This window comes from Diospyros lotus, chromosome 12 (genome assembly GCF_014633365.1).
Source record: "Diospyros lotus cultivar Yz01 chromosome 12, ASM1463336v1, whole genome shotgun sequence".
Classification (NCBI taxonomy): Eukaryota; Viridiplantae; Streptophyta; class Magnoliopsida; order Ericales; family Ebenaceae; genus Diospyros; species Diospyros lotus.
The window spans coordinates 29953455-29981263 of NC_068349.1; the positions used below are offsets into that span (position 1 = coordinate 29953455).

At 37.0% G+C, this 27809-nt stretch overlaps 1 long non-coding RNA gene across 1 annotated transcript; it reads left to right on the forward strand.

Moving 5' to 3' along the window:
* The first annotated feature begins 1507 nt into the window (after positions 1-1507).
* LOC127787315 (uncharacterized) lies at positions 1508-27809 on the forward strand. Its single transcript, XR_008020136.1, has 3 exons — positions 1508-1789; positions 26921-27112; positions 27532-27809. It is a non-coding gene; the product is annotated as an uncharacterized LOC127787315 (long non-coding RNA).

Below are 27809 nucleotides of genomic sequence, written 5' to 3' on the forward strand. Positions count from 1 at the left end.
GTTCCTTCAGCAAGTTCCACCATTGCTTGATTTATAGCTTCTATTGACTCTTGTTCCTCAAGGACATACTGGATTTTCATACTCTAAATTTCATAATTATCCCCATTCAATTTTTTGCCTTTTATCAAGTCAACAATTATGTTCTTTAAAGAAGCCATTCTCAAGGATAATCTACACAAGATTTATTTCATTTATGCCATGCCTTACACATATTTACCAAATAAAATTAACAATAAATGTTCAACTAAATACAAGGTCGAAGGTTCACTATGTTCCCAATCATCGTCCATATTCCAATTGTCCAACTATTGTAAATTTTATTTTTCTTTACCTCAAAAACAAATTTGGAGAACATAATTCCACTTAATAAGGAATTATTGAAACATATTTGATCACATAGACTAAATAACTAATAATAGAGCATGCATATTTAATCACAAAGATTAAATAATTAATGATAATTCATTTCATAAAATAAAATAATAAACACACAGTTTAAAAATTTGCTACAAAAGCAAAAATAAGTAAGATACATGGATTGAACAACACATTACTTAATAATTCTAGTCATATGAGGAATTGCATGAATGACATTACGAAAAATGACTCGAGGAGTCCTTTGAGCAATATCGCTAACAATATCAATTGGTAAGCTACGTGGATATAAGGCCATTACAATTTCTCTTCTTCTGTATGCATTTAAGAAGAAACACAATGTCCCACAAAAACTTAGATGACTAAATTCCCAAATACTAGTTATTAATTCCTTGTCATGTGGCAACAATGTGGTAAGCAAAAATTAATATTGTGCTTCTTTAGTCCATAACCCCTTATAGCCGGCAAATATAAGTTGTTGCATCATATCACACACAACGATGATATGCTCATGTATATTTTGCCCTTCCATCATCCTATAATCATCTAGCTGCCTTTTCATTTCTATTACTTAGGCTCTTTGGGTAGTAGTTCGGATGATTCTTGGGATTCACATTCGTGTCATTTTTCTAAAAAAAAATGAATTAAAGGAAAAATGACAAAGAATTTGACAAACAAATTCTTCAAACAATTTTGTATAAAACAAAATGTATGTTATAGACACATCCACTTATGGTTAACTAACAACCTCAAAATATGCCACAATAAATATTTTTTCTTTTAATTTAAATTGAAAAACAACCAAACAAGGCCTTAAATCATAAAACTCACTTTTGAAAATTGTAAGGCGACCTATTTACTAGTTCAATTTTTTTAATTTTAATTCTAGTTTTAATTTACATTTCAATATTGATTTAAAACCTGCCAAACATGCCCTTAAATTGATTAGCAGAATCGAGAGAGCTTCTGCCACTAATCAATTTCAAATTGACTTCATACATGCATTTCAATTTTACTCACAAGAGGACAAAAGTGAATAGTAAATTAAGTACATGATCTTTAAATCAAGGCCATCTTTTTTAGACTATCAAGAAGGCTTTTTCTACACAGCTGTAAGAGTTTGACAATTCAATTCAATCACTTGATTTTGCACAGAAGTCTCGTAGAAACCCATTTTCATTTCAATTTCTTTTACAGAAGCCACGCCCACCAGCGACGGACCAACAACCACCAGCAATGTCTCTATTCTTCTCTATAAAAAATCTCTATTTGCAGCTACAAAGCTGGTTGGAGAAGATGAAGAGAAGCAAGTTGTTGGCGGTCGTTGCAGTCACTGGAGAAGAGGCAGACGCGGAGCAGAGGCAGTTATCCTCGTGAAAAAGATGACCAACGAACTTTCTTCGTCGAATCTCCGGTATTTCCCTTCTCTGGTTGTACTTAGACATACATACATAACAAGATCTTTGTATAAAAATATACATTTTGTGTATGCTAATGCATCCATTTAATGTGTTTACATAAAAATAGTACTGTGCGTATGTGTATGTTATGTATATGTTGCATTCAACACAAAAAGGACACTAATATCTTAACCAGAAAGAAACCTTAGATGCTCTGATACCAATGTTAGAAATAATGAAACAATTGGATCATTAAATTAAACCGAACTTACCTGCTTGCACATCGTAGATATGATCAAACGGTTGAATTACTGATGTAAACAAAATCACAATGGATCTTGTTTGTATCCACAACCTAAGTGTCTTTCACTCACAAAGAGTTTTTTCAAAGATTGTATTCATTCTTTTCTGTCTACTAACGTAAATAGCTACACTCACACCCCATCTATCCACTTCCTCCGTGAATGAAGGAAGTGGGTTCAACTGTTGTTGGCAGTTTTCTTCGGCAACCACACACAGTGGTTGCAGACCTAGATCTGGATCTAGCGTTGGATCCAGAACCTTTTATGGGCGGATCTATATGGGTACACAACCTGGATTTACTTCAGTAAGAATCCAACAATGATTTTGATTTTTCGATGACTGTGGATTCTAAAGGAAGGGTTTTGATGATTTTTTTTTATTTTTCCAGCAATTTTCCCAAGCCTTAATAGTATTTTATTTGTATTTTTTTTTTTTTTTTTGCTTTTGTGTAATTAGCAAGGGCACTTTTTGAGAATTTTATAAAATTAACAACCATTACTTAATGTAATGGTAAAGGGATATTATTGCACAATAATTAATTTCAAGGGAGATAGGTGTTAATTTTAAAAGATAAGGATAGTTAGTGCAATTTAAGCAAATTTCAATGGCCATTTTATGAAATTTATCCTTAATTGTAATATAAATTTATTATTCAAGGATATTACTATATTTAAAAAAATAAAATTAGCCCCTAAGTCTTTTAATGTTCGTCAGTATTAACCTCAACAGTACAATCAATGACTTATTGATGATAACAAAAAAAAAAAAAGGACAAACATGTTTTAATTTTTTCTATGGTATTTTAATAAATTAAGTTCCTAAAATAATTATTTAAAAAAATTGCCTTCAAAAAGCCTTGATAGTTACTTCTATTTTTTCTTTCAAAATTAATAGAAGATTGGTTGACGAATATTCTAGACTAGTCAACCAAAGATATCAAGAATACTGCTTTTTAAAATGATGTCTGTTTTGGTTGATCACATTAAGAGGTTAAACGATCAAAGGTAGGTAGTAAGTTATTTCTATTTAAGAACAATTCAAGTTTAGTTAACCAAAATTTAAGTTTTGTCAACTAAATTTTAAGCACCTTTTTAAGAATTGAAGTAGTAAGATTAGTCGACAAATATTAATGGATAGAAAGTCCTTTATTTTTTTGGTACCTAATTTTAGTTGACCAAAAACTAAAGTATGGTAAACTAAAGTCTTCTAGTGGCAGTAGCAATTGCAGTCTATATTATAAATAGGTCTCCATTAGTTGTTATAGATTTTAAGACTCCTTATGAGATGTGGACAGGACATAAGCCACTAGATCATTTGAGGGTATTTGAATGCTTAGCTTATGCTCACGTGAAATAGGGAAAGTTGGAATCTAGAGAAAAAAAAATGCTTAGTCATTGGTTATTCTACTAGAGTAAAAGGTTATAAATTGTGGAATGTAGAGTTAGGATTACCAAGGACAATTGTGAGTAGGGATGTTACTTTCGATGAGATTTCTACTTTTAAGAATATTAAAGTAGATGATCAAAAGGATTTAGAGGACAAATCGGGGAAATGATAAATAAGAATATAGTGAGGTTTTATAGATACAGATTAACAATCTGATCTGCAACAATATAATCTCAGTAGGGATAGAATAAAGAGTAGTAGGCCACCAATAAGATATGAGTTGTTCCAAAAAATACAACAATTAGATTTTATGATGTGGAACTAGCAGTTGCGGGTACCTAAGTGATGTGCCCAAAATACAAAAGAAATACTAGTACCCTTTGTTTGATAAGAAAATTCGCCACAAATAAGAAAATACTAGTTTCGATTCTCCACACTCTAAAATAGAAGAGGAAAGAGTGATAAGAATCAAGTAAATTCAACACTAAACAAATTAATTGCTTAGATAAAAATTAGGATAAAAATGCTCTCAGCACTTTCTTTATAAAATGTTCATGCCAACACATTACAAGATCACACATATAAATACTAGTCTTAAAGATAAACTTAATAATTAAAGAAAGACAACATCATTGCCTCTTTTGACAAAAGTGGGCAAATGATGATAAAAGACAAACTAAAAACATAAAGTAAAACATCAGCATGCCACTATTGACAAAGGGAATCATGATTGCCTCTTTTGACAAAATAGGGCTAATGAGGATAAAAGATAAACCAAAAGCATAAAGAAAAACATCATCACACCACTTTTGACAAATGGAGTCATGATGATAAAACACAATGATACAAACAAGACAAAACACTCTCAAACATAAAGGAAAAATGAAGGGTGACATCATCCATGACATTAGTTATGAGACTTGGGCTTGTTGGAAAGACTTGGGCCTGGCAGATGGGTTGATTGCTTGGGTTTCATCATGGAGTGCTTAGGTTGCATTCTGGTCCTGGGCTTCCAAGCAAACAAGTAATGTGATTAATTTGGGCTTTAACTCCTTCACTTTAAATTCTAAATCTTCCAAATAGGCTGGAGTCTTCCCAATAAATAACTCAAGTTCCTTTCGAAATTCTTTAACCCTTGAATGAGTAATTGGCCCAAGACTTACATGCTCTTGGACTGTAACGCCCCGCTCCCACTTACGGGTGTTACTCGTGAACAATTACCCGAATTATCCACCTGCCCGGTCTTTGATGAAGGGCGGACTATGTTTCAAGAAGAAACGCCCTAGGTGGGAACTAGGCTCGTCCTTCCCTTCCCTCATCCCCAGGATTTATTAGCAAAATTGGACTTTAACCACACCACATTTGATTAAAAGAAACTCATGAACATGCCCAACCGCCATTTCTTATTTATATTTAATTCCTTTCCATACAAGAATTTTACCGGGCTCCATAAATCACCATTTAAACCAATCCACTGATTGATTACCAATTTTGGAGGAAAAACTCAAATTTTTAATTTTCCAAAATTTCGGCATTTTCTCCAAAAATGCCCGAAAATATCTTTATTTTGAAAATTCCTCCGGGGCCCAAATTCAATTAAGAAATGCCCCAAAATTCCCCAATTTTTCCAATTTTTAAAAAAATTGGCCGGCGGGGTCCGTTGGTGCGCCCGCGCGGGGCCTCGCTGGGCGCTGGCCGCGCGGGTTGGCTGCGCATGCCCCGCGCGCGCCCCCCGCACGCGCGCGCGGCCGCCTGGCCGCCTTGCGGCCTGCTGCTGCTGCCAGCAACAACTTCCACCTTTTTTCCTTCTTTTTTTTTTCTTTGGGCTTTTAAAACCCAAATTTTCCAGAAAAATAAATTAACAAAATACTTCACTTTCATCCAAAATTTGCCTTTATTTCTCCAAAATTAAGGCTTGAACCAATCTCTTGATGCTTCCACAACATACATCAACCATCCACTATTTGGAACAAAGGCTTACAAGAAAATATCCATTTTCTTCTTCCACAAAGCTTACACAATGAAGTGGAAAATACTACATCTAACCTCATTCATGGAGGTTCACACATATGAAACCAAAATGAAACATAATTTATTTTACATTTCAACCAAAATACATAGGCTACACAACTTTAGCCTTCCCCATTCATAGCCATTTCTCTCCCACTTTCACCTTTCCCATGAGGCTTTCAACACCTACAAAGAGGTTCAACAAACCTCATGAGTTCAAAAGCTCAATAAGGGTGCATATGCAAAGTAAATACAAGCATAACAAGTCTATGTAATGGCAAATGCATGCAAGTATGGTTAGGTCATTCCATCCTCACAACCCAACATGGTTTGAGGCATCAACCTATCATTTCTTTCCCACCCCCATGGCCATAGGTCTCATGAACAAATAAAGCATGCAAAGAGATACATAAAAATTTATGCAACCTACTTACAATGCAATGCAAGGCCTCTTCCACATGGGGCCATCCCTTACCTTAACATTCTTCTCTTTGAAGCTTTAATTCCTCTTCTCAAGAGAGCTCCTATCTTCATTTCTTCCCATCTAAGATGCATTCAAATAAGGAAATTCACTCTCTTTGCATAAAAGATCACTAAATAAAGAAAGAAGAATGCACTTACTTGATTTCTTTCTCTTCTTCTCTCTTTCCTTCTCTTTCTTTTTCTCTAAACAATGGAAGACTTCTTCCTTCTTCCTTCCTTTTCCTTCTTCATTTCTTTCTCCAAATGGCCAAAGGAAACCAAGACTTCCCTTCTTGCCATTTTATACTAGTTCCCTCATATTTCAAGAATGCATCCTAGTCATTAGATTTATTTGGTGAGAATAAATCCTCACCCTCCAAACTAACACAATCCATGGGATTAAGTCTTACTTAAAATCCACCATTGGATCTTTTCTCACTTTACAAGACAACATCTTAGCCATCCAAAGGAAGCACAATCCATGTGCTTTGCTAGGTTTTAATCTAGCATTTGATTTAATTTGGAGATTAAATCTCCACCTTCCAATCATTTCTCTTTAAAAATCTTTCCACCCATTTGGCAATCCATGCCAACTTCCAAGATTTAATGGCAACCCTTGGATCACTTTCCCATTTCAAGAATTAATCTCATCCTTTGAAATATCCTTTCTTTCCCATTTAAATTTAATGGGACTAATTTCCACCATCACATGAGAGACCACTTGAAAGACATAAATCCCTCATTTTCCATTTAAATAAATCCCACCATTTTCCAAACATTAACGGGTGACCATTTTCCCATTTTCCATTCCATTTATTTAATTCACCATAATTTCAAACATTAATGGTGACTATTTTCCCATTTCATTTGGATTTTCTTTAATCCAACACCATAATGTCTCTCATTAAATGCTTGAAAGACCAATTATCCTTTCTTTTTGTATTTAATTAAATCTCCCATTTATACTTGAACCACAAAATGCCAAGTGTCACAACATGACACTAACCTTGGCTTCCAAGTTTAATCTCATCTCTCCAAGTAGCATTACCACATTAATTCACAACTTAGGGAAAATATAATTATTCTCCTCAAATAATTTAATATCCACCATTTTTCCTATTTTCAAAATTAAATTTCCTTTATGGAATTAAATTCCAAATTTCCCAAATACTCTTTGTGAATTTATTAATCCCATATATCTCACATAAATACCAAATTGGGATTTTTATTCACTTACACACCTAATTCCACATAGGAATTATTTTTAATTTATCAAAATACCCTTTATTGGATTTCTCTATCCAAATTACCAAAATACCCCTCTCATAGGGCACCCTCAATCTCAAGGATCCAACACCTTCTCAAGGGCATTTTTGGAATTTTCTCACTTTCTTTCTCATTCTTTTAACACCTGTAACACCGGGTGTTACATGGACAACCCTTGCCTTTGCTTCTTTACCGTTCACATCATCATCCCCTGGTTGAATAGGATTTGCCCTCAAATCCAACTCTTAGGTGTCCTCTAAATAAGGTGTTAAATCCTTTACATTGAATGTAGCTGATACTTGATATTCACCTGGAAAGTCAATTTTGGATGCATTGTCATTCACCTTTTCTAATACTTTGAAAGGACCATCTGCTCATGGCATAAGTTTAGACCTTTGTTTGCTTGGAAATCTCTCTTTTCGAAGATGAATCCACACAAGATCACTTGGAGTAAATCGAACTTGTTTTCTTCCTCTATTTGTCGCTTTCTCACAGGTTGCATTTCTCTTCTGTATTTGTTGTTTACACTTTCATGCAACTTCTTGATCAAGTTAGCCTTCCTTTCTCCATCCAAACATGCTCGCTCATTAAGTGGAAGTGGTGCTAAATCAAGTGGTGTAATGGGATTAAATCCATAAACCACTTTGAATGGAGAATGTTTGGTTGCACTATGCACACTCCTGTTATATGCAAACTAAATAAAAGCCAAGCACTCATCCCAATTCTTCAAATTTTTATTAACAACTCTAAGTAAAGAAGAAAGTGTACGGTTTACCACTTCGGTTTATCCATCAGTTTGAGGATGACAAGCGATACTAAAGAGCAACCTTGTGCCAAGCTTCTTCCACAATGTCTTCCAAAAGTAACTCAAGAATTTTATGTCTCGATCAGACACTATACTCCTTGGTATTTCATGCAATTTTACAATATCTCGAAAGAATAAGTCCGCTACATGAGAAGCATCATCATTTTTGTGACAAGGCAAAAAATGAGACATCTTTGAGAACCTATCAACTACCACCATGATTAAATCATTTCCTCTTTGTGTTCTTGGCAATCCAAGCACAAAATCCATACTCATATCAACCCAAGGCTGATTTGGAACAAGTAATGACATGTATAACCCATGAGCAACTTTCTTGCTTTTTGCCTTCTTACATCTACACACCTTTCTAGCACTCGATGCTCATCTATAATCATTCCCGGCCAATAGAAGTGTTCTTTAATCAGCTCCAAAGTCTTATTCTCGCCCAAATGACCAGCTAAACCTCCCCCACGTGCTTCCCTCACCAAGAGTTCCCTTATAGACCCATTAGGAATACAAAGTCTCCTAGATCTAAACAAGTACCCTTCATGCCTGTAGTAACCATTAATAGCCCCTTTCTCACAAACCAAGTAGAAGCAAAGGTTGGATCATCCATATACTGATTTTTAATCAATTTAAACCCTAGTAATTTAGCATTTATCATGGTGATTAGAACATACCTTTGTGATAATGCATCTGCCACTATATTTGAATTCCCCTTTTTGTACTTGATGACGTGGGGAAAGGCTTCTAAGAACTCCACCCATTTGGCATGCCTTTGGCTCAGCTTATTTTGTCCCTTTAAGTGCTTCAAAGATTCATGGTCCGTGTGAATGACAAACTCTTTGGGTAGTAAGTAATGCTGCCAAAGTCTCCAAAGCTCTAATCAATGCATAGAACTCCTTGTCATATGTGGAATAATTCAAACTTTCTCCACTCAACTTTTCATTAAAATAGGCTATGTGACACCTATCTTGCATAAGAATAGCCTCGATTCCAACTCCCGAAGCATCATACTCCACTTCAAAAGTCTTTGAAAAATCAGGGAGAGCAAAAATAGGAGCGAAGCATAATTTCTCCTTAGTCATCTCAAAACTTCTTTGAGCAGCCTCATTCCACCTAAATTCACCCTCTTTCTTGATGCATTCAGTCAATGGAGCAAGAATAGTGCTAAAATTCTTCATAAACCTCATATAAAAGGAAGCTAGCCCATGGAAACTCCTCACCTTTGAAACACTAGTAAGTACGGGCTACTCCTCAATTGCTTTCACTTTCTCTTCGTCAACTTTAACCCCATGTTGTGAAATTATGCAACCAAGAAAGATTACTCGATCTTGACAGAATTGATATTTCTTTAAGTTGTCAAATAGCTTCTCCTGTCATAACACTTCAAAAACTTCCCTAAGGTGCCCCAGATGCTCCTCAAGAGTTCTGCTATAAATCAAAATATCATCAAAATAAACCATAACAAATTTGCCAATGAACTTACGAAGTACATGATTCATCAAGCACATGAAGGTGCTTAGTGCATTAGGCAAGCCAAATGGCATAACTAACCATTCGTACAACCCGTGCTTTGTTTTGAATGTGGTCTTCCATTCATCCCCCTCCTTCATTCGAATCTAATGGTAGCCACTCTTGAGATCTACCTTTGAGAACAATTTAGAGCCATGAAACTCATCAAGCATATCATCCAACCTATGGATTGGGTAGTGATACTTTACCGTTATCTTGTTTGTTGCCCGACTATCCACACACATTCTCATAGTCTCATCCTTTTTTGGCACTAACAAAGCTGGTACAGAATATGGACTCATTGACTCCCTTACGTATCCCTTCTCTAACAACTCAGTTACTTGTCGATGCAACTCATTGGCTTCATCTAGATTGCTTATATAGGCTAGTCTATTTGGTAATGTAGCTCCTAGCATGAGATCGATTTGGTGTTCAATTCCTCTAATTGGTGGTAGTACCTTTGGTATCTCTTTTGGAAACACATCAGCAAACTCTTTAAAAAGCTTCTCAATTTATGGTGGGAAAGAAGTTTCCTTGTTTGGCGTTGCTTCCTTTAGTATTAGCATTAGAACCAAGTTGTGAATGGATAAAGCTCGTTCTATCTCTCCCTTACTTGCAAACAAGCTTTTTTTTTTTCCCCTTCTCCATCAAGAGTTCATCTCGCTGCACTTGTTGTGGACTAAGAGGTGCTAAGGTTATGTTTTTCCCATCCTTGACAAAAAAAAAAAAGAAGTGTTTTTGAACCCATCATGCACAACCCTCCTATCATACTGCCATGGTCTTCCCAAAAGCAAGTGACTCGCATTCATTGGAATCACATCACATAACAACTCATCTTTGTATGTTTTCCTAATTGAAAATGATACAACAACCTGCCTTGTAACCCTTACTTCTCCATTATCATTCAACCATCGCAACTTGTATGGGTGGGGATGTTTTGTTGTTGCCAAATTCAATTTTCCCACCAAAGTAGTTGAAGCAACATTAGTGCAGCTTACTCCATCTATAATCATTCCACACACCTTTCCATTTTCCATTGACCGCACACCTGGTATGGAAGATGTTCATACGTTGCTCATCATCCATCTTTGCTTGTAAGTTCAAGGAGCGTCAAATCTCAAGCAATTTGCCCTCATTAGCTTGTAAACTATCTTTATCCACAAACTCATCTTCTTCCACCATTGTTGCCTCATCTTCACTTTCTACCTCTCCTTGTGATCCTTGAAGAACCATCACTCTTTTATTTGGACATTTGAAAGCAATATGTCCATGGCCAAGTCATTTAAAACACTTGATGTCTCGGCTCCTCTTTGGAGGATTAGAATCACCCATTTTCTCCTTCTCTTTGCTCACACTTGTTGGTTGTTTGCTAGAGTCCCCTATTTCCACTCGTTTTGCATTCCAATTTGAAACTGCTCCTGGTGGTGTAAAGGATGAGTTGGTAATTTTATTACCAACTTGTTTGCTTGGTTGGATTGCGTTTCAGCCGTCTCTCCACCTTAATGGCAAGTTTAATTATATCTTCCAAGAACACAAAAGGTTGTAACTCTACCATTTTAGCAATTTCTCTATTTAATCCCCCTAAGAACCTAGCAATGGTCTGCTCTTGAGGTTCTTGTAAATCACATCTCATCATTAACACCTCCAATTCTTTAACATAATCCTCAACACACATGCCACCTTGCCTGAGACTTTGCAATCTAATATACAATTCCTGCCTGTAGTATTCGGGAACAAAACATTTTTTCATTACACGTTTCATAACCTTCCAACTCCTAATATAGCTTATCCATCTCTCCTATGTTGTGCTTTTAAGTTCTCCCACCATAGATTAACATAATCTGTAAATTCAAGAGCTGAAAGTTTGCATTTTCTTACCTCGGAATACTCTTGGTACTCGAATACTTTCTCCACTCATTGCACCCACTCCAAGTACTCTTTCAGTGAGCTAGTTCCCTTAAATGGTGGAATCTTCATCTTGATGTTGTTTCCCAGATCTCTTTGTTGCCTCCTTTGGCATGGTTGTTCAACCACTCTGTCTTCATCTCCAATTTCATCTCCTTCGTCCTCATCTTCATGGATTGCCCTTCTTGGTGCTTGAGGAACGCATTGCTGTTGTAGAGGTTGTTAAACTCCCATCCTCTCAAATGCTTGAGTCCAACGAGTAAGTTGCTCCATCATCTCCTTTTGCCTTCGTTGGAGACCCAAGATTTGAGATTGTTCCAATGAAAGCCCTTTTGGTGCATCTTCTCTAGCCATGGTTAGAATCTAGGCTCTGATACCAATATGATGTGCCCAAAATACAAAAGAAATACTAGTACCCCTTGTTTGATAAGAAAGTTCACCACAAACAAGAAAATACTAGTTTTGATTTGCCACACTCTAAGATAGAAGAAGGAAGAGTGATAAGAATTAGGATAAAAATTCTATCTACAGTTTCTTTATAAAATGTTCATGCTAAAACATTACAAGATCACACATATAAATACTAGTTTTAAAGACAAACCTCATAATTAAAGACAAACAACATCATTGCCTCTTTTGACAAAAGCGGGCGAATGATGATAAAAGACAAACTAAAAGCGTAAAGTAAAACATTATCATGCCACTTTTGGCAAAGAGAATCATGATTGCCTCTTTTGACAAAAATGGGGCTAATGATGATAAAAGACAAACAAAAAGCATAAAGAAAAACATCATCATGCCCCTTTTTGACAAATGGAGTCATGATGATAAAACACAATGATACAAACAAGACAAAACACTCTCAAATATAAAGGAAAAATGAAGGGTGACATCATCTATGACATCAGTTATGACACTTGGGCTTGTTGGAAAGACTTGGGCCTGACAAATGCGTTGATTGCTTGGGCTTGATCATGGAGTGCCTAGGTTGCATTTTGGTCCTGGGCTTCAAAGCAAACAAGCAATGTGATTAATTTGGGCTTTAACTCATTCACTTTAAATTCTAACTCTTCCAAATGGGAAAAAGTCTTCCCAATAAATAACTCAAGTTCCTTTCGAAATTCTTTAACCCTTGAATGAGTAATTGGCCTAAGACTTACATGCTCTTGGACAGCCCTTGCCTTTGCTTCTTTACCGTTCACATCATCATCCCCTGGTTGAATAGGATTTTTCCTCAAATTAAACTCTTCGGTGTCCTCCAAATAAGGTGTTAAATCCTTTACATTGAATGTAGTTGATACTTGATATTCACCTGGTAAGTCAATTTTGTATGCATTGTCATTCACCTTTTCTAATACTTTGTAAGGACCATCTGCTCGTGGCATAAGTTTAGACCTATGTTTGCTTGGAAATTGCTCTTTTCGAAGATGAATCCACACAAGATCACCTGGAGTAAATCGAACTTGCTTTTTTCCTCTAGGATGATGTTGCCTCAAGGATGCTTTTGCCACAAGGATGTTACCTCAAGGATGTTGCTGCAAGGGTTAAGCCTCATGCCAAAAGGAATTGGGCTTGCCAAAAGGATTAAGTCTCTTGCTAAAAGGAATTGGGCTTGTTGCAAGGATTCTCCATTCTCCTGTTGATACTCAAAAAAAGGGTTAGAAGGCTCACAAGAATCCTCACTCATGAGACCCCTTAATAGTCTTCATACTAGGCAACAGTTATGTTCCCAACTTGCTTCAAGTTCATAAATTCCTGACCCTTTTCCATTTTCTTGCGCAGGGAAAAATACTTAGTATTAAAAAGTTCCTTAAATTGCACCCATGTAACACCAGACGTACCTTGCCCTTCAGGATCTTGCAGGGTTCTTTGCATGGTTTTCCACCACTGGTCAGCCTCATCTCAAAGCATGAATATAGCACAACCAACCTTGTCCACTTCCTCACACCCAATGAAATCAAAAATCTTTTTGATCTGTTCCAACCAATACTCACTCTCACAAGGGTTAGCTCCTGCCCTTCCTCAAAAAATGGGTGGCTTTAACTGTTGGAACCTATCACTAACATTAGAGTTTTGGGGAATAAGTCCCCTGCATAAGTGTGACCATACTCCCCAGGACCCGTTCCATTTGGTTCATGCAGTTACTTCCTCTTTGGTTCCTTTTGGGTGGTGGATTTTCTGGGGATGCATCTCCTTTTCTTGGGGTGTTGTTCCTGCACCTAAAGTTTCGAGTTCAACGAGTGTTTACCATATGAAATAATCACACTTTAAAATTATGAGTTCAACATGCACACCATAGTAGTAAAATGATCCTGAAATAATTATAACCGACTAATAAGATGGAAACTCGAAGTTCATAAATTCTTGACTTTCCCGACTCACCTGGATCTAGCAGACCACTAATACAACAAATCCCACATTCTCACGTCTAGAAACCTGCACAAGGATTTCATGAACTAGGTGCCTACTAGACCTTCATTGCGTTCATATCCATAACTCGAGAATTTCCAAATTCCAAATCCCTGTGAAGTAGTTAAACAGAAAGATAGTCTCTCACCACTTGCAACCATTTGGTAACTCTAACGAACCTCCATTCAAAGTACTTATTCGTACCATCTTCTAACTTACTTGCTCATCCCACTCACTCATCAAATCCTTAATGTTCTTCAAGCTATCATTCTACTTTCTTGTCACCATAAAACCTTCATGGTTAGTTCTTTTAACATAGTAGTAAATATAACTCAGGAAATTTTCCACTATTACATATGTACATAGCCACTTCTAATGCATTACTTTATTTGCACATACCTAAACCCTATCTTGTTTCCTTCATACACATCTATGAGTCTACAACCTCAAACAACAAAATTCGTTTCTTAGGATAAAGTTACTCCTCCTAGATTTCTGATCCTGGATGAGGCATAAGATCTCATTCTTCAGGTTCTTCTTCACAATTCCGGTTTACCGCTTCCCTCACAGGGTTTAGGTATGCCTCAACCTTGCGTAGGTGGGTAATAAAAGTTACAAAATCATCATAGGGTCCTAAAATGTGAAGATCGTTTTCGGCTTCCTGCCACTCCGGGGTCAATAAAGAGATTAAGTATAATATTTGAAGATCCACCATATAAGGAACAATCATGTGGGGTGAAAATTGTTGTAAAACAGAAGTAGTTATATCCAAAAAGTCACCTAACACTTCCCACAGATGCATGTGTCGTCCTTTTAACTGTGTCGTCCACAAACCCATAATAGCATGCTGACGTGGGTTATCTGCTAAATTTGGATCCATCTCTATCACAGACCAAAATATCTTTCAAAATTAGTCATATCAAAACCTCAAATAACTCAAATTACTACCGCATCCTCAAGGTTAGTTAACTCAAATCCAAATCAAACTATTTATTCTAGCTCTGATACCAACTGTAACACCTTACTTTTCCAAATACACAACAACATGAAATATAAGAAGACATTACCTACGGGCGTTATGGAAACCCTTACCAATGGAAGCATTGGATCGAACCTGAAAGCTTAACCAAAGCTAAATAAAAGGGGTTTCCACTATATTTCTTTTATACGCATAATAAATGCACATGGCTTTCAATATGCTAAAAACAAAACACATCACTGTAGGAACAATTGCAGCACATGTCCAAACAATCAATAAACCTTTATCATGGCAGCTTCCCCAAACAACGTCCAAAGTGCATCATGACGACCACAATAGTACCACATACCTTGTATACCCACTAATCTATGGTATTACAAAGGTACATCTTGTTGTACACATACATAAGTACAGTGTTAAGACGCCCACACACACCTTTTACAACCTTGAGTATCCTAGTTGCTATTTACAATACATCACTTGGTTTACAAGGGTACATAATGAAATAAAAACCCAGAGCTAGCCAAGCATCACTTCCTTGCCCACGCTTGAATTGGAATCTGAAACACCTGGCACTTCCAATATACCCAAAACGTTGAATGTTCTAGGGATATAACACACCCAAGTTAGATATTACATCTAGGTGAGTGACTCAGAAAGGAAAAGTATGTGTGTGCAAATGCAATAATGCTATTATGAAATCCACCCATGTGGTAGCAATGTCAAGGTGTTGCAATCACCCCCGCTGTCATCACAGTCACTCCTTGGCTCACCGTAAGAGCACGATATCTTCCATGATGTTCCAACAACAAGCCACAATCACCAACACGAACATGATATATGACAAAGTAGAAGGAATATGCATAACCAAGGGAAAATATGAGATGTAAGCCACAAAGACATGATATGCAAGTCAACACCCACACCCAATGAAGCCAAAATGACTAGGATGTAGCAAAAGAATGCAAGAAACACTCACCTTGCTATTTTGAATAAGGTTGGACATTGTTCATAGGATTCAGGAATAGTTTTCTAGAGAAATTACAAGTTTTCGTAAACCAAACACAAAATATTTTCATATAGAGTTGTAGGGAATTAAAAGAAGGCCGAAGAAATAAATTTTCAGGTCAAAAGGGGTCTCACGCGCTGCCGGAAGGTGGTTGACGCGCTCACACGCACAGCCCCTTGCTGGCCCATGAGCTACATGCGCTGCCCTTAAGAATCGGCCAGCTTCGCCTCCTTTTGGTTTTTTCGACCATAACTTGCTAGTTTTAACTCCGTTTTGACCCCCATTCGAACCTACGACACCCTTATTCAACCCTCTATCGAATTATAAAAAGAAATTGGACTTACCATACAGTTTTGACATCGTTTGGCATGCTTTACAATGGTGGCATAAATTTTTCAACAAGGCCTTTCCTTCCTCGTTCTTCGACAGATTTTTCCCCTTCTTTTAGCAGCATTTCCTCTCTCAAACTCCCTTTCTTTCCCTCTTGTTGAATGCCCAAAAAAAATACCCCCAAGGGCCTTATATTTATAGGAAACTTTGACGAATCCAGTTGCGCCACATGTCGTGTCATCATTCTACCAATGTGCATCCAACCAAAATGCGCCACTTATCCCTAATATTTTGAGCCTCATCATTATTTCCTAACTATCGTTCACTCCAGTTTGGTTACCCCAAGGACTCATTTATGAAATATTTTGATGAGATATTTTAAGGTTTCAAGAAACGATGCTTTAACTCGAACTTTTTAAGTAATTGCACATAGACCCCTTACAACTTAGTCCCTCCCTGGGTCACTTTTCAATTGCACTTATGTCCCTGGAGAAAGGATTTATTATGCTAATATCCCAAGATTTTGGGTAAATGACACTTTTACCCAAACTTCAATATTTATGATTTTGTCCCTGGCTCAGAAATTGAATTTTTTCCTCAAAGCTTCTATAATCCCTTTAAATGTCCTATTTCCTTAAGTATTTGAACCTGAAAATCTTGGGTATTACAACCCACGAGTAACAAGTATTCTCAAAGAAACAGTTAAAATGCTCTACGTGTTTAGAGTTTAACAAAATTTTTGAATCCATTTTTGAGTCCTGTAGCTGGGTATTTATAGGGTAGAATTCCCAAGAATGTCGAGTGTTAACATGTTTCAATCGTAGGGAGGGTGTTTTGGCCTTATTGTGGGCTTGGCTTTGCCACGAGTCTTGGCCTTACCGTGAAGGTGCTTTGGACTTGTCGCGGGGCTAGGACTTGCCTCAAGGTTTGGCTTTGCCATGAGGCTAAGGCCCTACTAAGAGGCTTGGCCTTGCAACGAAGGTGTTTTGGCCTTGTCGCAAGGCTAAGGCCTTGCCAGGAGCATTTGGTCATGCCAAGGACATTTAGTTGTGCCCTTATCGAGAGGATGCCTTGGCTTTTTCCTTGTCGAGAGGCCTTAGCCTTTGCTTGAAGAAGCACACCGCTGAGAGTTCTACTATGCCGAAAGAATCCCACTGTTGCAACATCTTTCCTAAATATGATTTTTTTTTTAAAATTGAATTGTTCCTTATTAAAATTGTTATGGCACAACAATGTGGATACTCAGTGTAACACCCCACTTTTCCAATGCGTGTCACTATGCTGGGATTTAACATTTAAATATCGACCTTAAGTACCTTTCTTAACACCTTAAGTATCGTATTTTAAAGAAAATCCCCAACATATCATAACATATGCAAAAGCAAGATCAAAATCTGATATGGTACATAACCGAATTCACTTTAATTATAACATAGGAAACTGTACCATTTGTTTAACATAATATTTCCCAAAAAATATACATAAAGTCCCATTTCTCAACGATAACAACTAAATAACTCCAAATGACATAACAACATTGCATGATCATTTCTCAAACATCGTTCGCAATACATAACATTCTTTTATTCTACGAGACTATTCACCAACGGAACATAAGTTTTTCAACATGATTAAAACATATCTGAATCTTCATGAAGAAACAAAATACTAGAACAACTTGCCAAACCCATCGGACACGACATCTTGTGTCGTTTCATCTCAACCATTTCCTCGCCCTTGTTGCAAGACCAAACTGGAACGTTTGAATATTCTAGGGGCATAGCCCAAGTTAGATGTTGAATCATCTAAGTGAGAGTTCAAAACAGTTACATGAATGCATGATGCACAGACATGAACAAACAAACACCCTAGTGTAACTTTCCTGACAAACCAACCCAACACAGAACCCTAGGCAGTCATCCCAGCATGCACACATAGCACGAGAGATGTAATACCCCAAAAATCTAATGAAGAGGTTGGATATAATGTAAGGGATAGATGATGTAATGAAGTGTGTTTAAATGGAAGTTTTGGATTTGCATGCAAGTGAAAATGGCTTTAAGGACTTAAATGCAAAATGAAGGATAACTTCTCCAAATAAATGTCATGATAAAGGCTTGTTTGAAAAGCTTTGAGTTGGTAAACTTTCATTGGAAGACTTATTGTCATAATGAAGGCTTGTTGGAGAAGCCTTGAGGTGGTAAAATTGTATTGGGTGATTTTATTCAAAAGTCTTAAAGATAGGAAACCATGATTACCTTTATCCCTTAATTCAAAAGTAATTGAATTTGGAAGCATCCTATTGGCTTTCTAAAAGGTAAGGATAAGATGGGTTGAATAAGTGGTCACGTAATAGGTAGATGGAAGAATTAGATTGGAGGAATAAGGGCTTCCAAGAGAAGATAAGATCAAAGGGTAAGTTTTTCAAAGATAGTAATTATGGCTAGGAAGAAAATAGCCAATCAAAAGAGATAAGTGCAACCATAAGCTTGGAGGAAAAAGGGCTATAAAAAGGGGTGGAGAATTGGACCACGTAGAAGGAAAGAAGGAGTGGAAAAGCAAGGGAGAAAAGAATCCAAAAGAAGAAGGCAAAAGAAGCAAAGTAAAGAGACCAGATTGGAAATCACAAAAAACGAAGAAGAAACCTAAAAGGTAAGCCACTTTTATTTTTGTAGGATCGTAGTACACTGAAAGGGGAGTCCATAGGTTCAAATGGAAGTCGAATCGGAGTTAAAATGAAAAGTTATAGCTGTTTTAAACTTCAAAAGCAAAATCCGTAATAGGGAAGGAGATGGCGCGTGTCCAACCTTCCGGGAGCGCGTGAGGGCGCATCCGGCCTCCGTTTGGCCTAAAATTTTCACCACTCTTCTCTTACTTTAATTTTATACAATCCCATTAGTAAGATTTAATTTTTGGTTCACCTAAAGCCATGATTTCTGCAGAAACAGCCCTAGTACTCAAAAATAGAGCTGCAAACAGTGCTATCGAAGGGAAACGAACGAGGTGAGTGATTCCTGCATGTTTTGTGACACTTTGAGCATGTATTTCTTCACTTGTGTATGGATGTTGGCTTGCATATCATGCCTTCGTTGCTTACACGTCTTATTTTCCCTTGGCTATGCATACTCCTTCCGCTTTGTCGGACGTCGTGTCATTTGGGTGACTGTGGCGAGTTGGTGGCTTGTCGTGTGTGAACTACCACGGGGGCCTGTGTAAGGGGGCTACCTCGAGCTTGTGTAAGGGGGTCGAGGGGTTCATACATGGCAAGTAAGGAGGATATCTCGTGCCTGTGTAAGGGGCCCAAGAGGTTACATCTCATGCTTGTTGCTTTGATTATATTTTATTTATTTTTGAATGCATCTCGATATTTGTATTTGTGGTTAGTTGTTGAGACATCATAGGGGATCTCGTGCTCTTGCGGTTAGCCTAGACCTTATGCTCTTGCGGTGAGCCATGAACTTGGGAGATTTGGTTCTTATTTCAGCATATTACTTGGCATAATTGCATATTGCTCTTGCATACATCATTTCCTCTTCTGAGTCACTCACTTAGATGTAACAATCTAACTCGGGTGTTTCATACCCTTGGGATATTCAACGTCCCAAGTGTGTTAGACGTGCCAGGTGATCCAGGTCCCAGATCGAGCAAGGGCAAGGAGGTGGTACTTGGCTAGTTTTGGGTCTGCTACTAGCTATGGGCTTTATTTCATTATGTACCATTGTAATCTCAATATCGTATTGTAAGTAGCGGTTAGGGAGCTTAAGAATGTATGGTGTTGTGTGCGATTCTATGGCTGTACCGCAAATTCATGTATTCATAAGGGTGATATAGTATTCTAACGTGTGTGGTACGTGACAGATTTTATTTAAATTGTGGAAATCCTAGCTATTTAGCATACTCAGGTTCGATCCTTGCCTCTGTTGATTAAGGATTTCCATAATGCCCGTAAATAATGTTAGCTTGTATTTGAAATCATTATGTATTTGGAAAAGTGGCGCGTTACAAGAGACCCCAATATGTTATTCTGACAAACACCCTTGGGGAATTTCGGCTACACTATCAAGGCAACATCCCATCTCATTCACAAGTAATGATATGCCAATAATATCATGCCAAGTGAAAAATCATGACTATTGAGGCAACAATATATGCACAGATATAACAAGATGTACATAAACTATAAATAATTTGGCAATCTTCATGAATATCATGCTCATTATAGGCAAAAGATACCACATATGAGTTTGTGGGGAAAACCACTTGCAACAAAACCAGTTTTTTAGGTAGAACCACTCACCTTGAACGTATCTTAGAACACCTCGATTCTCGTGTTCAATCTCAATTTTTGTGCCAGGCCTCAATAACTATACTATTACTCAATTCTGAGCTTTAACGTACCCTGGCTATCATATTTATTCAAGGAAGTATCAATACCTATTTTTTCATAATTTTCACACAATTTTCTCTTATTTTCTTCCTATTTTTCCCTCAATAATTTCAAAATAAATACCTTCTCAAGTATTTTTTTCAAATTTTTCTCCACCATAATTTCTCAAAAAATATAAAAATAAAATTCAAAAAATTCATGTACCTCACATGCCCTCGCGCACCTAACACATGGCATGCACATGGAATATGCACGTGTGCTGCACACATCTTGTCTTCTCCTATAGACATGTCACCGATGACAACTGCAACTTGCTCTGATCGTTGATCTCTTCCTTCCTTCTTAGCCTATGGACTATTTCGAACCCCATGGAACCAACCTTGGCTTGAAACAACCGGCCGAGGTGGCCCAAATCAGCCGTTTATAGTCCGCCTCTGGTGAAGCTCGCATTTTTCGGCCAAGCTTCATATCCCACCCAAACCTTGATAAAAATTGCTCAAACTCTCCAGAAATGACCCTCCAGACATGGGGAACAAAAACCCCTTAACCAATCCTTTTGAAACACTCTCATATGCAAGAAATCTAATGCCCTGAAACCCTTGAAACTTTTGGCCTATTTATAGGAAAAACCCAGTAACCCTCCAGCTAATTTGCAACCAAGCTTGGTCCCCAAGCATTAGCCTAGGCCTTGTTGGCCCTAGGCGGTTGCAACCGACCTAGATAAGGCCTCCCCCGATAGTGGCAGTGTGGCCACCGTCCATGGCAAATTTCACACTTACAGTTTCAAAAATTGCACTTTAACCCTTATTTTATTTTCCAATCTCATTTTGGACTTTTCCTTGAAACCCCTAAACTTTCCAACTATTCCAATAAGACCCATAAGTCCTAAACATTTCATTTCACCCTCGACGATTCAAAAAAAATATTTTTGACCTCTCTCGAGCAAGATTAAGAAATTACATTCAGGCCTGAATATATGTTTTGATCGCAAATCCTTTTGTTTCATCCTCAAACCATTTAAGGGTTGTTCCTTATGCAAAACTTGAATCCCCTCAGGATTTCGTTAATTTTTTAGATGTCCCTTACAATCATTATGTTTTTCAAACTGAATCATAACTGTACCAAAAAGCATATCTATTCTAACCGCCTTTAATGTCATAAATCTCATCTTGAAATGCTCGTCAATGACATATCTTTTTCTTTAGATATTTACATTCTTAAGCATTCCTTATAGTTGATTCGGTCACCCATAACCTTGGGAAATTACACTATAACCCCAAATCTTCTAAAAATTTCACTTACGACCCAAGTTAAATTACACTTGAGTCCTTTAAAAAATCTCAAGTATTACACTTCGACCTTGTATCATATGCACTTACAAGTGCATCAGAGGTAATTGGAGATGAGCCACTTACTTATGAAGAGTCTGTTCATTTCAAGGATTCTCAAAAATGGATAGCAACCATGAAATTTGAAATGAAGTCCCTAAGAAAGAATCAAACTTGGACTCTGATAGATAGGCCTCCATGATAGAGGATTGTAGGTTGTAAATGACAATATTTAAGATTAAAGAATGAGTTGGAAAAGATGAGAAACCTAAGTATAAGGCTAAGCTGGTGGTAAGAGAATTCACTCTAGTACCCGAAATTGATTTTAATGAAGTATTCTCACCAGTAATAAGGCATATTTCTATTAGAGTTATGCTTGCTATTATAGCTCACTTAAATCTAAGCCTAGAATGAATGGATGTAACCACTACCTTTTTACATGGTGAATTAGAAGAAAATATTCTAATTGAATATCCAAAAGAATTTGAATCAGGAGGAAAAGTGGAGCAAGTGTGTTTGTTGAGAAAATCCCTCTATGGATTGAAGCAATCGCCCACGCAGTGGTATAAGAAATTTAATACATTCATACTAAAACAAGGGTATGAAAGGAGTTCATATGATTGTTGTGTGTATTTTAGGCTTGTCTCAAATAAGATCTCTATGTACCTACTCCTATATGTAGATGATATGTTGATACTAATTAAGTTAATCAAATAAGGAGATTTAGGAACTAAAGCTGAAATTGAAATCTACCTTTGAAATGAAAGAGTTGGGGAAAGAAATGAAGATCTTAGGTATAGAAATTCAAAGGGACAAACAGCAAAGGAGACTCCTACTATCACAGAGATCCTACCTTGAGAAACTTGTCAAGAAGTTTCAGAAGTCAGAAGTTAAGAATGTGAATGTTCCATTTGCTCAACATTTCAAGTGATCCTCTGAGCAATCACCAATAGATGAAATGAGTATTGAGGAGATGAATAAGATACCCTACTCAAGTGTTGTTTGTAGCCTAATGTATAGCACGATGTGTACAAGACCTAACCTAGCAAATGCTATGAGTGTTACTAGTAGGTTTATGGAAAATCCTGGACAGGCTTATTGGAATGTAGTAAAATGGATTTTCAGATACCTAAAAGGCTTTATTGATATGGTTTTGGCTTATGGTGGAGCTAATATAGAAGAAGAAGCAAGCATCCTTAGATATACAAATGTTGATTATGCAGCAGATCTAGATAAAAGAAGGTCAACCACAGGTTATGTATTGAAGCTATGGAATTCAATTGTGAGTTGGAAAACAAGGTTGCAATTTGTGGTGGCACTCTTAACCACATAAGTAGAGTATATAGTTGTTTTAGAAGCTATAAAAGAAGCCCTACGGTTGAAAGGTTTAACAAGTGAATTGCTTGGAAAATCTATAAAAGCAACCTTGATGTGTGACAGTCAAAGTGCTATACACTTAGTCAAGAATCAAGCTTACCATGAATGAACTAAGCACATAGATGTAAGGCATTTTATCAAAGAGAATCTAGAAAAGAAGGAAATAAATTTGATAAAAGTTGAAAGGGACAACAATGTTGTTGATATGTTCACTAAGGTTGTAATACTCCAGAATTTAATGTAAAGGTTGGATGTTGCAATAAAGTGTTTCAAATGGAAGTTTAGAATTAAAGTGTAAACATGAATGGTTTTAGGGCATTAAACCGAACTCGAGTGCAAATATCACAACTTGTAAAAGGGATAGCTTGTTTCCAACAAAAGAAATGAATTCAATAATGAATCCTTATCCTAGAAGCCATTTGTTGGAAAGATATGATTGGTTTGAGAATTTTCCCTAAAGTCTTAAAGTGTTATGATTGTAATGATTGATTTTTATCCTAAAAGTCTAAACTTGGAAGATTAGGATTGGATAGGATTTCTTGCAAGGGAAGAATATGATAAAGCTTATCTTGGAGGTGTATTTGGAGGCCTAGGATTGGAAGAAGTGAAAGCTTGCATTGGAAGCTTGGAAAATTTTTAAAGTTGTGATGATTACTAGGGTGGAAAATAAGTAACTTGGAGGCCAAGTGAAATCTTAAAGATTTGGGAATTTAAAGGCTATATAAAGGAAAGGAGGAAACGCCACGTAAAGCTAAGAAGAAAGAAAGCAAGCAAGTGCAAGAAAAACCAAAGAAGAAAAGATAGAGAGACCTGGTCGGAAAGCCACAAAAACAGAAGGGAATTCGAAGAGGTAAGCCAATATTCTTTTCATAGGATCGTAGAGCATGAAAATGGGAGTTCGTAGGTTCAAACAGAGAGCGAATCGGAGAAAAAATGAGCAAGTTATAGCATTTTTAATCTTAGGTTGCGAAATCTGTAACAAGGAGGAGGCGCGTGGCCAACCTTTCGGGGGCGCGTGACGGCGCGTCCGGCCTCCGTCTGGCCTGAAATTTTTACCATAATTCTCATAATTTAATTATCTACAATCATCATGTAGAAATATTTAAGTTTTGGTTCACTGAAATACGTGATTTCTGCAGAAACAACCCCTAGTGCTCGAAATCGGGCTGTAAACCGTGCTATCAAAGGGAAATGATCAAAGTGAGTGATTCTTGCATGTTTTGTGACACTTTTAGCATTTGTTGCTTCACTTGTGTGTGGATGTTGGCTTGTATATCATGCCTTTGTGGCTTACATGTCATATTTTTCCTTGGCTATACATTCCTTCTGCTTTGTCATATATCATGTTTGTGTCGGTGGCTGTGGCTAGTTGTTGGGCCATCATGGAATAACTCGTACTCTTGCGGTGAGCCAATGGGTGACTATGATGACCGCGAGGGTGATTGTAACACCCTGGCATTGCTACCACATGGGTGGATTTCATAATGGCATTATTGCATTGCACGCATGTACTTTCTTTTTCTGAGTCACTCACTTAGATGTAATTATTTAACTTGGGTGTTTCATACCCCTGGGACATTCAATGTCCCAGATTTAATAGAAATGCTAGGTATTCCAGGTTCTGGTTCGAGCAAGGGCGAAAAGGTGGTACTTGGCTAGCTTTGGGTTTCGCAGCCAGCTTTGGGATTTTGGTTTCTTTATGTACCTTTGTAAACCAAGTGATGTGTTGTAATAGCAGCTAGGATGCTAAAGCTTGTGTTAAATACATGGGTTGTGTTGGCGTAATATCTCAATTAGTGCACTTCAAATGTTGTATGGGGAAATTGCCATGATGAGAGTTTATTCGCTAGCTTGGGCATGTGTTGCAGTTATAACTTCAAGTAGTGCGTTGTGTCTTTTGGGTTTATTAAAAGTTCTATGCGTTTCCAGTACATATAAAGGAATCTAGTGGAAACCCCATTTGTTTAGCTTTGGTTAAGTTTACAGATTCGATCCAATGCTTCCGTTGATAAGGGTTTCCATAATGCCCGTAGGTGATGTCTTAATTATATTTCAAGTTATTGTGTATTTGGAAAAAGTGGGGCGTTACAAAGGTTATTCCGATAGCCAAGTTGCAACACTGTTTGGGACTACTTTAGGTAATCCCAAGCATATGATCAGGTGTGCAAGAAGATCCTAATGAGAGCAGAACACTACTCAAGTTTGGACTATACTTATGTAAATGATGGAGAATTATTATTTGTTTGAATCGAGTAAGCCCAAAGACGCGTTCTAATCCTAGTCAAGCTTCAGGTAGTTAGGTAGCAATTACTTAAATGAACTGTAACGGTAACTACCGAAATGCAATGGTGACTGCCTATTAACTACCTTATAAAATCCACTTCTATGCATTATAAATAGAAGGTTGGATTGTGCAATCAGGGAGATAGAAAAAAATGAGTGTATCAAGAAAGGAAAGCCTAGTAAGCAATAGTCTTTGTAATCTATGTGAGTGTGCTCGTGTAATGCTCTCGTGTGTTGTTCATTCAAGAATAGTGGAAGAATTACTCTCAGTTGAAAAGCTAAATGTGAGGTCATCATTCATATGATGATTTTAGCCACCATAATCCCTTGTGTCTTGTGAGTTCTTGTTTTGTTCTTAATTTTCTTATTATTTTATTTTTTGTATTATGTATCTTTTGTGTGTACAATGGTGTGTATGTGAGTGTTATTCAAATGATTCCAGTATACAACATTACACATTCAACCCAATTACATGTGCTACTCAACTACGAAAGAGTTATGGGATAATGTCACCGAGATGTATTCGGATCTCGGAAACCAATCCCAGGTATATGAACTCACTCTGAAACTTGGTGAGATTACCCAAAGTAAGGATAACATCGCTAAGTATTTCCATTCTTCGAAAAGATTATGGCAAGACCTTGACCTGTTTAATGATTATGAGTGGAAATCGGTTGATGATTGCAACTATAATACAAAGATAGTTTATGCTAATCATATTTTCAAGTTTCTTATTGGATTAAATATCAAGTCGCGACTGTTGATCGTTGGATGTATGGGCATAGCTATTTACTATTGGGATCGATCTTGGAATCCAAGTGTTGAAGGTTAACCGTTGCTTCTTGTTTTGCTTTTCTATCGCCCTAATCATCATTATTAATAATTGTCTAGTCCATTCAGTAATTCAAATATTGATTGGTCATTCTTGAGTGGTAAAAATATAGCTATGGGTGAAAAAGGGGCATTGCATATAGTCGTGAGGATGAAGTGGTAAAATACTTACGATTATGTGGAAGTTTATATATATATATATGTGTGTGTGTGTGTGTGTGTGTGTGTGTCTGAATCACATTAACCATTAATATGTTCGTTTGTTAATGTTACGTTATGGTTGATTGCCATGGGGCTATATGGGTTGAGAATGTACAACATGGGCATAGTGATGTGTATAGCATATGGAAATGTGTGGGCATTGTTTGGAATCTTTGGTGAGTATATGCTTGAAATGTTTGAGTCATGTTGGCATTAATGCACACATACTTTGATCTCATGTGATTGTGGTCTATCATTGGGGAAAATGATAAGTGCATGATCTTATATGTAGTTATAAATTTGATTACATGTCCATGATATTAATTTAGTGCGACTATTATTTTGCATGATGAACTAAGTTCGCGAGGGGAAAAGGATATCCAAATCAAGCTTGGTAGGCACTTGCCTAGCACGAGGGAGCTTCGGTTCATAATACTCACCTGGTGAAAAACTAGTTCGTGGGTGGACAGTAGTCCACAAGTTGATGATATGGTATTGTTAGAGTTTGGTAGACAAGTGCTTGATTCGAGAGAGCTACGGCTATGAGCTCGGTAAGTGGGACTCAGTCCACAGGTTAAAGATTTAATTGAAATTATGTATGTTACATGTATTTTGAGGCCTTGGGTACTTGTGTGTTATGTCTGAGCTCCAAGGACCATATGTGTGTGAATGAGCATGAGCATAAATTACATGGTGTTATGAGTTATGGCATGGATGCATGATGTGGTATATCATGGTATGGGCATTATGTGGTATAACATGGAATGGGTACAAGATGGGGAATAATATGTCATGGATGTGTCAAATAAAAAAGAGTAAGTCTCCTTTTGTTATATGCTATTATGATTCACTGTATTAAGGGTACTTATGGTAAGTGGATAATTCCCTTATTGATTCATTGTTTATTGATCCCGTTTATATATTATACTTGCTAGGCTTTGTGGCTCATATTTGCTTTGCATCATTCCAGGTAAGGATTAAGCTTGGATGAGGGTGAGCCAGTGTAGATTGACCTTAGAAGGGTAGTTATGTGTATGGAGCAATCTTGAACAACAGATCCGTAAGGGTTTGTGTTGAGGGCAAAAAAAGAGGGTTTGATTTTATATTTAGATTTTGTTACCTTATTTATCTTGAGATGTATGGGCGCTTAAGCCCTAATGTGAATGTTTAATGAATGGTGATGTAAATATTTATATTGGCCTCTGTTGTTATTAAATGTTCGGTATCAAAGCCTGTATAAAAAAATAT